Source organism: Aulonocara stuartgranti, assembly GCF_965226115.1.
Source record: "Aulonocara stuartgranti genome assembly, chromosome: 6".
Lineage (NCBI taxonomy): Eukaryota > Metazoa > Chordata > Actinopteri > Cichliformes > Cichlidae > Aulonocara > Aulonocara stuartgranti.
This window is the reverse complement of record NC_138944.1, coordinates 14,844,636-14,857,213: the sequence shown is the minus strand read 5'-3', so window position 1 is coordinate 14,857,213 and position 12,578 is coordinate 14,844,636. Positions and strand designations below refer to the sequence as shown.

The window sequence follows — 12,578 nt, the reverse complement described above, 5'->3', positions numbered from 1 at the left end:
TAACTATTAAAAACATGTTACAAAAGGCAGGTCTCAGTAGGACATGACAGTGTGGCAGAAATTGAAATTGAACATGCACAACACTACAGGTGAGCTAACGAGAAATTGACCAATATCGCTGTTTACACCTTTGCCTTTCCTCGTGGGAGAAGCCATAATGGCTTCTGTGAACAAACATCTATCTGTGCTACGTCAATATTTCAGTAGTAATCGTAGGACTTCACTCAAATCAGATTATTACCAAGTTGACTCGAGTTGCAATTTTAAGCCAAATATTAGATTTTGCCATAAAACTAAAAAACCTGGTAGTAGTTAAGATATAAAATGCAGCATAAATGCTGACTCCCTGTTAGCAGAAGAGTAATAACTATGGATGACATAAAATTCACAGAGTAATCTATTACTTTAGCAATGAAATTTAACAAAACAAGTAAGGCAGTAAGGCAAACAGTTTCCATTTGTAGCAGTTTCTGTAATGAGGGCTATGAGAGCATTTATTAGGTTTAGAGTCAGTGGTGTTATGGATTGCTGTGCATAATGATGGGTCTTCACTTGTGATATGAATCATAAACATTTACAATTCGGCTGTATGTGAGTAAAGCCAGTTTACACTAACTTAGCATGACTAAAACTGGTAAAGATGGTTGATATAACGTCACATCAACATTCACTTTTAACAATTTCAGTTATGACATGATTCCATCAAGATGTAACTCAGATAGTTGAGTGCTGGCGGTGGTTAAATGTTTCTCGGATGATGCAGCTTTTGTAATGGCTGCTAAATGTTGGCTCTTAGCAAGCTCAGATGGTAATGACTGGAATCCTTTTGAAAACAACAGCTATCAGCTTCTTCAAAACAAAGCCGTGTTCTTAATAATTTATGTCATTGTTTCTGATTTGTAACAGTAGCTTTTACTGGGATAATACATTTTACAGTTTTGGTTTGTGGTTATGATTGGTTGTGCCAATGTGAAGCTAAATACTCTATAAACAAGCAGTTAGTTAAATTTTTAACATTAACTTAAATTGACAACATTATTTTGTTGTCAATTTTGATTTACTGAATAGGTTAAGGGCAAAGTTGGACAGGATAGGGAACACCTATGTGGTTTGATGACATCTATCAAATCTGGTGTGTTAGAGAAAGAACTTGGCTAGATATCTACCTGACCACACAATCTTGCAATCAACACTTCAGTCAGGACAATATGGATGATTGTGCAGTTACATCAATTAGCTCAAATACCACAATAATTTGTGGCAAACAGTAAAGTCTGAGCAAAGCTACTGTTAACAGGCTTGTTGTCAGGCTGTGTTAACTGACTTACAGGTCTGTAGCAGACACACCCGTCTTGCAAAAACTGGACAACAAGCTCAATCCATGAGCTCTAATAAGGAAAGCGGATCACAGTGACTAAAGCTCTGTTTATAGTCACTGCATTGGTTGTTGCACATGCCAACCGTGATGTGATCACAGCCCCATAACCATTGTCTGACGTGCTACAGTATTCTCCAAGTTGATACCTGTTATCCTATACCATTAGTGCTAATATTGTATAGAGCGCTTTGAGTACTCCGGGAGAGTAGAAAAGCGCTATATAAGAATCAGTCCATTTACCATTTACCATAATATAGGAGCACAAGTGCTAGAAACAGGAAGCAAGGCAATTTGTATCTTTTCAAGCTGTTGCAGCACCTCCCACTCTATAAACTAGAGATTTCTGAGCTCCTACAGTGAAATGACAGTATGGACCAATGCACTCGTACACTGGGTGTACATGGCCAGTCATAAAAATCTAGAGGTGCACCACACGATGAAACTACACCAAAGTGTGCTCCACGTCAAAAGTGACGCCACAATTGCTTGAAAACAGCGGGAATAAAAAGGCCATAAGACTACACTAACGAGAAAGCCTAAAAGCCAAATAACACTACACGTAAAAGGTTGCTGAAAAACCCTAACGGGTTATATTTTAAGATGTTTTTTGTTTAGTGAGCAATAAAAGCGACAGAATGGGAACAAGGAATAAGAACGCAAGAGGAGCATATATAAAAAAACATGTGACACTGTGATGCTATCTTTTATTTAAGGTGGGGCAGTGCACATTATGTAATACAAACACTCAGGTCTGTACAAGTGCCAGATTTAGCAATACAGGCTAATTTATAGCCCCAAATAGAGGCATGTATTGTTAAAAAGGGAAAAAAGGAAATGCACACAAGCACTTGATCAACAAATAGTAGTAGAATAACAACAAAACATATGCAAACTATATGTCATATGTCAAAAAACTCCCCCCCCAAAAAAACCAAAAAAAACCTGTGATAAATTAAGCATACGAAAGTTCATGGACAGTAGAAAAAACTATATTAGCATGCACATATTAAGATATTTATAAATAATTACAATGAATAAGCATATTCAATAACCACTGAATAACAGATTTACCGACATAACATTTTTTTTAATACCCAAAATTTAAAAACTTAAGCAAAGGTTAGTTTTATTATGAATTTTGATATCAAGATATCGGTCTCCTTGATCACTACGTGTGTACTGGTTCGGGAAAAGCTAAAATGACTGACCTCTACTGGAAACACTGATCAATCAGTTTAAACAATCAGAGAATTAAAATATAAAAAACACATTATCTGTTAATGTCTATGTTGCTGCTTGTCTGTCATAGGTTTGCTGTGAATTATGATTGCCAGTCTTATTATTATTATTATTATGTATAACCTATCAGAAAACACTTAGATTTCTACAGTTTGTCGACAATAAAGAAAACAAAATGGATTTTAAATACTAGTGCAGAGCAATTTACATATAGAGGGGTGATTCATCTACACCTATAAAAAGATACAGTTAAATCATGAGAGGGAGCGTCTAATACTCTAATGAGAGAATTTTAAACTATACGAACCTATAATGCGGAATTATCTCTATTCTGCCATTTAATTTGTTTAAGTTACTTTATTCACATGAATTTAGGGCTTTCCAAATCATTTGCAGGAGGCTCAGACAGATTGTGTGTGAGTGTCAAGCCTCCTACCTGAGTATAACCAGCCCACATGTAGAGTAACGTCACTATCTGTGCCGCTTCAAAAGCAAACGAGAAACCCTGACTATTCTGTCTGATAGAAAAATTAAGTAAATGAAATAATTTAATACCATTACCATATAATCAGAGCAAAAATATTTGCCTGTTAACAGATTTGGTAACTGAGAAAAAAGTTTTATGATTTAGGTCTTTTTTTCCTCAAAAAGATTCAGGTGTGTTGTCTTTTTTAAAATGTAATAAATATTTATATTTATATTGAATATTTGGTTATTAAATCACAATTTAAAATGTTATCATGATTATTGATATTTTCTTCCATGTTGTTTTTTTTATTTCGACTATTTATGAAAGCATTTGTTTAATCTTATTTACTAAGTTAGGAAATCAATGTTTAAGTCAACAAAAACAAAAATACCCAGACTGTTTTGGCTACATTTCGCTGCCTAACTGTGAAACATAAAACTGATTTTAAGGGTTAAATATATTAAATGGTGCAAAATATCAAGTGAGTGTAATCCCCAAATAGCGCTAATAGTTATGCTTAGTTTTTCAGTTCATTTCAATTTCAAGTTCAAAAACATGCTTTTTGGCATTAAATACAGGCACAATTAGCTATTTTGCAAACACATTAAATCAGTTTGAGCATTTTATATTTTCTGCCTCGAGAAACGAAGTCGCAGAAATGCATATGCAACATTTTGAGTCATACCTGACACACAATCTTGTCACTGCAATCTCTTTCTAAATACCAACTCTACCCAGTTTGTGCTGCTGCAAGTCAGTATATCTGCCCCTAAATGTTTATTTTGTAAACCCCTCTTTGGGTCAGCTCCACAACATATTATTGATCTATTAACTCCACATTTTGCCTCAAGGTCACCTCTCACTGAAACACCAAAGATGACCGGGCTTTCTCCGTTGTTACCTTCAGCCTCTTAAACAGTCTGCTATCCCACATAAGGACCTGTCCAGTACAGCTCTAGAGACTCAACTATTTACAATTAAAAAAGAAAAAAGAAATTTTTACTTAACATTACATTGACCTATAACATTTTTATTATTACTCATTACATTTTAACAATGTTGTTAATGTGGGTGTTGTGATTTGTTTTTAGAGATTTGATCTTAATACGTATGACACAACCGGACAGGACTTTGGGTCAGATCCTGTTGTTTTTAATTTACATGTTTTATATGAATAAAAGTAGCTTGACATAAAAATATTTTTTGCTCTTTTCACATTTTTTGACCATGTAGGCTGTGCCAGTAAACTACTGCCCACTGATATCAGTCAGCAAGGCAAATATCAGTCCATACCAATATCGGGCAGATATATCATTGCAAGTCTAAAAAAACTATAATTTTATACACTCAACAATCACCTGACAATTAGATAATTACAATAATCATCAGCTGCAGTTCAACACATAAACATGCCTGCAGCAGTCTATAATGATCTTATATCTTTTACATTTTTAACTCAACTTCATTATATTTTTATAATTTAAAAAAATCTTTCAGAAGTGCACCCAATTATCTTGTGGGCACAAAATAACATCAAGATAGAAATGAAAGAGAGCGGGATAACTGTAAACCTTGGCACTGGATGCTTTCAACAGCTGACGCGGAGACAAGTCTGGATGCATCTTATTAATCTAACTCAACCTCAGCTAAATTAGAATGCTTTATTAATCCCCGAGGAAATTATGTATTCCTAAAGATATTTACACAACAATCTAGTCCCATGCTTAAATCAGGCGCTGTTGCAGCCAAATCTGGGTCAGGTCACGGGATGGAGCGGGATCAGTGCGCCTGCCTTGTTGCTCCATCCCCTCAGTCACTCTCATTCAGCTTGGCAATATCCTGTCCTCATCATGTCCGGTAAGATAAAGAGCTGTGAAATTGCAAGTAGCCGTGAAACCCCCTCGTAAAGGGCTGCAAATATGTACCGGGCCAGGCCAAACAGCTGCATTGGCTAGATTAGCTCGCTAACATTAGCTCAAAGTTGGCGTGCTGTGCTTCACCTCCCACCCACTGGAAAAAAAAAAGATACCTACAAGGACTCATTGCTCTGTTTAGCCAACTGTACACAATTGAATTGGTTTGAACCGCTGCTCTTATAACGTTAAGACGATGAGGTAAGAGAGATTCCTAAATAGTCTGCGCAAATGGGAGTTTTAGGGATGAACTGTGCAGCTTCCTAAGGCACAATCCCATCATGGGTGTGGGTGGCTCAAAGACGTCTGGGTGGGGATAAAGCAGGCGGACAATGACCACGCTGTTTCAGACTAAACCCTTGAAGATCAAACTTGAAAACGGAAAATCTTCAACACATTCATCTATATGTGAACAAAAACAGTATGTTGGGTCCGGGGCGCCGGGACAGCGGCTAGCATTAGCCAAGCTGATGGTCCTCCATCATTAGAAAGTCATGCCACAATAATCCGCTAGCTAACGGTTGCTGTTGCTAACCACCACATCCCCACTAAAACTCCCGTCCCCGGCTTCTCTGCTCTGCTTACCTCCCGCAATAGACGAAGAAACCCGACCCGAGTGTTTATCAGTGTCCAGCAGATGATAGCAATAGTCCCCCGAAACGTGCTAAACAGTCCCTTCTCCGGCCCGCTCTCTCTCATCAGTGGTACTCCCCCACCATCCAGCATCCGCTCAACCGAACTCTACCGGGCCCGAGAAGATGCACAGCACGACCGCCGCCGCCGCACTCCTCTAAGGCAACGCCTACTAGGAATATGATTGGCTGTCAAAGTCTGATGCCTCTATGCGATTGGTGAAAAAACAATTCCCCATGCCGAAACTTTAGCTTAGTTAGTCGACAACTGCCGCCCAAATGCCATTTGTCTGTGGCCAATAAATGAACACCTGCAGACAGTTGGATGCTGCTCCAGTGGGATGTAGTAGAACCATATCAAATTATTAAGACAAAAAAATCTGGAACATTTATGTGTATTCATTAAATACACTATGTATTTGGTTTTACCGAGCTACAACACCTTTAACCTGTTTACACTCTATCGCTGTGACAAAGCAATTCCTATGTGTATTCATTCATATATATATATATATATATATATATATATATATATATATATATATATATATTCATTTACTTTTATATCAGTGTTGCAGTGTTTTAAGCAACAATATTCGGTTTTGATTAAGTACAATTTTTATTTATTGTATAATGGTATTTTCTTTTGTTTATTCATACATAGAATACACCATGTAGTGGTGTATTGTAGTGGTATTGTAGTGTTTATTATGCAGAAATTATGGAAATCTTTCTTGGATATGAGTTTTTTTCCTCCTGTTTTTTATATTTACTTTGCCCTTTTAAAATCCTGTTTGCATTAAATTTTAGTAATATCATAACGTTTAGCTTGCCAGTATCTACAGAACCTTCTGGCTACATGTGTGTCATTCTTGTTTCTTTTTATGGCATGTTTTATTGTTTTTTGTTAAATAATCAAACACTTAAACTGATAACCAAGTCAAATCGAGTAAGCTTGTTATTCTACTATAGTTAGATTTATTCTGTGTGCTCTGTCTTATCTGTTCAGAGTGGTGGAACAATTCGCTGTGTTTACTGCGCCCCCTGTTGCATTAAAAAGATAGTGCGATTGCTTAGACGATGTCAGAGGAAAACAAAAACTACTACTACTACTACAGGGTGTATCATTCGTCGCTTGATCACCTTATGTACATAGATGCTTTTTTGTCCTGTCTTCATGTCGCCGCTCTTTTCTTTTTTTGATGACTAGCAAAAGACAGAAAATTGATATTTCCTGATTTATATAATTAACGTTTTGAATGTTAGGAGGGAAATAAGAACAACAATGTTTAGTTTTTTACTTCAAACTTTTACTGGCTCATAATTTTACTCATTAACTTTTACTGGCTCTATTCTGGCTCTAACGTAGGGTAACTTTTAAAATTAAGTGTATCTTGCATGAATTATTTGCTTATTAGTTTTAATTGCAGTCATTATGGTAACCACCTTGTTATTATTAAGAAAGAGTTTGTGAATACTTGGAGCTTTTCTGATGCATGAATTTCTTTGAGTTTCTTGTTCAGGTTTCCCAGTCTTCGCCCACATTTCCCATAGCTTAAAGTTGCTGTGTGCAGGTGTATCTACCTCTGTATTCAAGTTATTTGTTTATTTTGGTAATACTTATCTCCTGTGTCTTGTGTCTGGTTCTGTCTTCCTGATTTTTTTTTAACCCATGTTTTTTCCGTAGGTGTGTCCACTTCTTGTAGTTAGTGCATTCATAGCCTCAGTTCTCCCATTGCCTTTTGTCATGTTGCAGTTCATAGCAGTGTGTCTGTTTTCTTTATTTGTGAACTAAATTTGACGTCCACACAGTTGCTCTATGACATTATCTGCATAGTTTTTGTTGCTTCAGCTTTTCATAGAGTTCATGCTTTGTACACACTTTCACCTACATTGAGATGTAGCTATATACAATATTTTGCTTTTCATATTACACATTAAGCCCATTAAATGACCATGCCATTTTATAGACATCTATATAGCACAGAAAGTTGTATGTATAGCCAGCTGTATACTGCCCACCTGTGATTCATGTGATCGGTCATAACAATCACATAAATCCCAGTCCCAGTCATATATTATTTGATGTCCATGTGTCTACCTGCTGGTTTTAACCAGTTCTGAACTGGCCTCAGTCAGATTCTTGTGTAGAGCCACTGGAGCTGCTGTTTACACGGAAATCAAACTTTCAATCAATCAGACTTTCTGTACCATCTTTCAGCTTTGCAGGTGACTGACAAGCAGATAGTAAGACAGAAAAAGAATAAAGCAAAACCAGTTATGTTAATAAGCAACATAAAATAAGAAAAAATAATAAAGTCGATAAGTAAGGGTACATAAATGAAAAACAATGGGAAAACGAATAAAAAATGAAGTAAAAATATGTAAGTAAAATAATATAAAGTAAGGCTAGCTATAAAATGTAATATAAACTAGAAAGTGCATTTTCTGAAGAAACTGCAGTGTGAATGCTTGAATCTGAATGTATGCACTGAAATGAATTAATTGCTGAATTTTGAGTTAAAAATATTGAATGAGATAAAAAAAAAAACAAAAAAAAAAAACGAATTTAACCTGAAAACAAAGGTGCTGAACTGCTAAAAGCTGAAGGTTACACAGAAGGAGGAGTTGGAAAAAAACTGAAAATGTTTTAAATGTAAATTAGAAAACCCTAAGAAATGAGAAAAGAACATTTAGAGTCAGAAAACATCTGAATGAATATTAAAAGGTCATATTCTTTGAATCACTGAATGACTCAAATGTGATCCCTCCACTTTGATCCACACAGTTTAAAAAATTTAAATGCCTGAGCTTTGAAAGACACTGTGTTGGAAAGAGAACAATAATGGCGACAATTTGAGGGTAAAATGATGGCTGTAACACTGTGGACACAGCAGCAGTTGAAAGAGAAGTGTTTAAGATGAATTTTGGCAGAGTGGCAGGCAGAGCTCGTTAAGCAGGCAGGTGTGAGCCTGGTTGCTATAGTGACCGCACCCAATGGCTCCATACACACGTACACAGACATGCGCCTCACTTTTGCTGCTTAAAATGAACAGAAAAGTCAGGCCGAAACAAATCGCTCCCAAATGAAAAGTAAAAGTCGTATTGACAAAATTCTTTCACCGTGAGCGACAGCAATGTCTAGTCTACCTAATTCTCAGTTTTCATGCCTGTGGAGCTTATTATATGGACGTGGTGACAGTGTAAAGACACCATGCTCTTCTGATTTTCAAACGAACCTTCTGAGCCATTTTAACATTAGAGTCTATGGAAGAGTTGGAGGGAGGAGGCTGTGCATTGGTGACATTTATGAAAGAACCATAACACCTAGTACAATAGTAAACACATTGGATGAAAGAGGACAGCCATGGCTACGTTTTGAGGGTAAAATCATACCTGTAGAGCAAACGCTGCGGACACAGCAGCAGTTTTAAAAAAGATTTTAAGATTAATTTTGTTGCTCCTCTCACTCTAGCAGTTGAGCTGCCTCACTCTAGCCCCAACATTCCGTCCCATACACACCCATTATAAACTCTGAAACGGGTGAAAAAACATCATGAAACTTAAACTGGAACTGAAGAAAAAGTATAATAGATATTGAAAAGATAAATACAAGTTGAATAGTTGAATGTCTTGTCTTCGTTTCAAAGTTTGAATGGTGGCTCTATGTCAATGTATGTGGAAGTAGATACAGTTTAAAGAGGAGGAAGTTGAATGAGAATTTGAAGGGTCTCCCCATTGAAATACATTATAAATTTTTGTTGAAAAAAGTTGAATAAAATTAAAAATATAAATGTTAAAAATGAGAAAAATAGAAGCAATGTTGTCCAAAAGAATAGGAATCTAACGGTGTTTGAATGGTTTTTCTAAGTTGAACGGTTTTGAAGGAGTAGGCTTTCAAAAAACGTACGGAATAGATAATAATAAAATAGAACTAGAAAGTGCATTTTCTGAAGAAACTGCAGTGTGAATGCTTGAATCTGAATGTATGCACTGAAATGAATTAATTGCTGAATTTTGAGTTAAAAATTTTTTAATGTGATAAAAAAAAAAACCCAAATTTAACCCGAAAACAAAAGTGCTGAACTGCTAAAAGCTGAAGGTTACACAGAAGAAGAAGTTGGAAAAAAGCTGAAAATGTTTTAATTGTAAATTAGAAAACCCTAAGAAATGAGAAAAGAACATTTAGAGTCAGAAAACATCTGAAAGAATATTAAAAGGTCATATTCTTTGAATCACTGAATGACTAAAATGTGATCCCTCCACTTGGATCCACACAGTTTAAAAAGTTTACATCTCTGAGCTTTGAAAGACAAGATGTTGGAAAGAGAACAACGATGGCGACGTTTTGAGGGTAAAATGATGGCTGTAACACTGTGGAGACAGCAGCAGTTGAAAGAGAAGTGTTTAAGATGAATCTTGGCAGAGTGAGAGAGAGAGCTCGTTAAGCAGGCAGGTGTGAGCCTGGTTGCTATAGTGACTGCACCCAAGGGCTCCATACACACGTACACAGACATGCACCTCACTTTTGCTGCTTAAAATGAACAGAAAAGTCAGGCCGAAACAAATCGCTCCCAAATGAAAAGTAAAAGTCGTATTGACAAAATTCTTTCACCGTGAGCGACAGCAATGTCTAGTCTACCTAATTCTCAGTTTTCATGCCTGTGGAGCTTATTATATGGACGTGGTGACAGTGGAAAGACACCATGCTCTTCTGATTTTCAAACGAACCTTCTGAGCCATTTTAACATTAGAGTCTATGGAAGAGTTGGAGGGAGGAGGCTGTGCATTGGTGACATTTATGAAAGAACCATAACACCTAGGACAATAGTAAACACATTGGATGAAAGAGGACAGCGATGGCTACGTTTTGAGGGTAAAATCATACCTGTAGAGCAAACGCTGCGGACACAGCAGCAGTTTTAAAAAAGATTTTAAGATTAATTTTTTTGCTCCTCTCACTCTAGCAGTTGAGCTGTCTCACTCTAGCCCCAACATTCCGTCCCATACACACCCATTATAAACTCTGAAACGGGTGAAAAAACATCATGAAACTTAAACTGGAACTGAAGAAAAAGTATAATAGATATTGAAAAGATAAATACAAGTTGAATAGTTGAATGTCTTGTCTTCGTTTTAAAGTTTGAATGGTGGCTCTATGTCAACGTATGTGGAAGTAGTAAGAGTTTAAAAATGAGTAAGTTGAATGAGAATTTGAAGGGTCTCCCCATTGAAATACATTATAAATTTTTGTTGAAAAAAGTTGAATAAAATTAAAAATATAAATGTTAAAAATGAGAAAAATAGAAGCAATGTTGTCCAAAAGAATAGGAATCTAACGGTGTTTGAATGGTTTTTCTAAGTTGAACGGTTTTGAAGGAGTAGGCTTTCAAAAAACGTACGGAATAGATAATAATAAAATAGAACTAGAAAGTGCATTTTCTGAAGAAACTGCAGTGTGAATGCTTGAATCTGAATGTATGCACTGAAATGAATTAATTGCTGAATTTTGAGTTAAAAATATTGAATGAGATTTTAAAAAAAAACAAAAAAAAAACCCCGAATTTAACCTGAAAACAAAGGTGCTGAACTGCTAAAAGCTGAAGGTTACACAGAAGAAGGAGTTGGAAAAAAACTGAAAATGTTTTAAATGTAAATTAGAAAACCCTAAGAAATGAGAAAAGAACATGTAGAGTCAGAAAACATCTGAATGAATATTAAAAGGTCATATTCTTTGAATCACTGAATGACTCAAATGTGATCCCTCCACTTTGATCCACACAGTTTAAAAAGTTTAAATGCCTGAGCTTTGAAAGATACGGTGTTGGAAAGAGAACAATAATGGCGACAATTTGAGGGTAAAATGATGGCTGTAACACTGTGGACACAGCAGCAGTTGAAAGAGAAGTGCTTAAGATGAATCTTGGTACAGTGGCAGGCAGAGCTCGTTAAGCAGGCAGGTGTGAGCCTGGTTGCTATAGTGACTGCACCCAAGGGCTCCATACACACGTACACAGACATGCGCCTCACTTTTGCTGCTTAAAATGAACAGAAAAGTCAGGCCGAAACAAATCGTTCCCAAATGAAAAGTAAAAGTCGTATTGACAAAATTCTTTCACCGTGAGCGACAGCAATGTCTACTCTACCTAATTCTCAGTTTTCATGCCTGTGGAGCTTATTATATGGACGTGGTGACAGTGGAAAGACACCATGCTCTTCTGATTTTCAAACGAACCTTCTGAGCCATTTTAACATTAGAGTCTATGGAAGAGTTGGAGGGAGGAGGCTGTGCATTGGTGACATTTACGAAAGAACCATAACACCTAGGACAATAGTAAACACATTGGATGAAAGAGGACAGCCATGGCTACGTTTTGAGGGTAAAATCATACCTGTAGAGCAAACGCTGCGGACACAGCAGCAGTTTTAAAAAAGATTTTAAGATTAATTTTTTTGCTCCTCTCACTCTAGCAGTTGAGCTGCCTCACTCTAGCCCCAACATTCCGTCCCATACACACCCATTATAAACTCTGAAACAGGTGAAAAAACATCATGAAACTTAAACTGGAACTGAAGAAAAAGTATAATAGATATTGAAAAGATAAATACAAGTTGAATAGTTGAATGTCTTGTCTTCGTTTTAAAGTTTGAATGGTGGCTCTATGTCAATGTATGTGGAAGTAGTAAGAGTTTAAAAATGAGTAAGTTGAATGAGAATTTGAAGGGTCTCCCCATTGAAATACATGGGAAATTTTTGTTGAATAAAGTTGAATAAAATTAAAAATATAAATGTTAAAAATGAGAAAAGTAGAAGCAGTCATGTCCAAAATAATAGGAATCTAATGGTGTTTGAATGGTTTTTCTAAGTTGAACGGTTTTGAAGGAGTAGGCTTTCAAAAAACGTACGGAATAAGAAAATATAATAATAAAGATTAGAAGAACAATAC

General features: G+C 36.2%; 2 protein-coding genes across 5 annotated transcripts in view; one reads left to right on the top strand and one right to left on the bottom strand.

Annotated features, from left to right (window-relative positions):
- The window catches only part of LOC309708920 (myosin-10-like), a 63,859-nt gene extending 58,055 nt beyond the window's left edge, over positions 1–5,804 (bottom strand). For all 3 annotated transcript variants that reach the window (XM_082537271.1, XM_082537272.1, XM_082537273.1), the window contains exon 1: positions 5,585–5,804. The gene's annotated coding sequence lies outside the window, so the exon portion shown is untranslated. The remainder of the gene's footprint in view (positions 1–5,584) is intronic.
- cygb2 (cytoglobin 2) overlaps positions 4,473–12,578 on the top strand; it is a 104,428-nt gene continuing 96,322 nt past the window's right edge. Inside the window, exon 1 of one of the 2 annotated variants that reach the window (XM_082537277.1) lies at positions 4,473–4,943. The gene's annotated coding sequence lies outside the window, so the exon portion shown is untranslated. Of the gene's footprint in view, positions 5,201–12,578 lie in introns of both variants that reach the window. The other variant, XM_082537276.1, reaches the window with a different exon arrangement.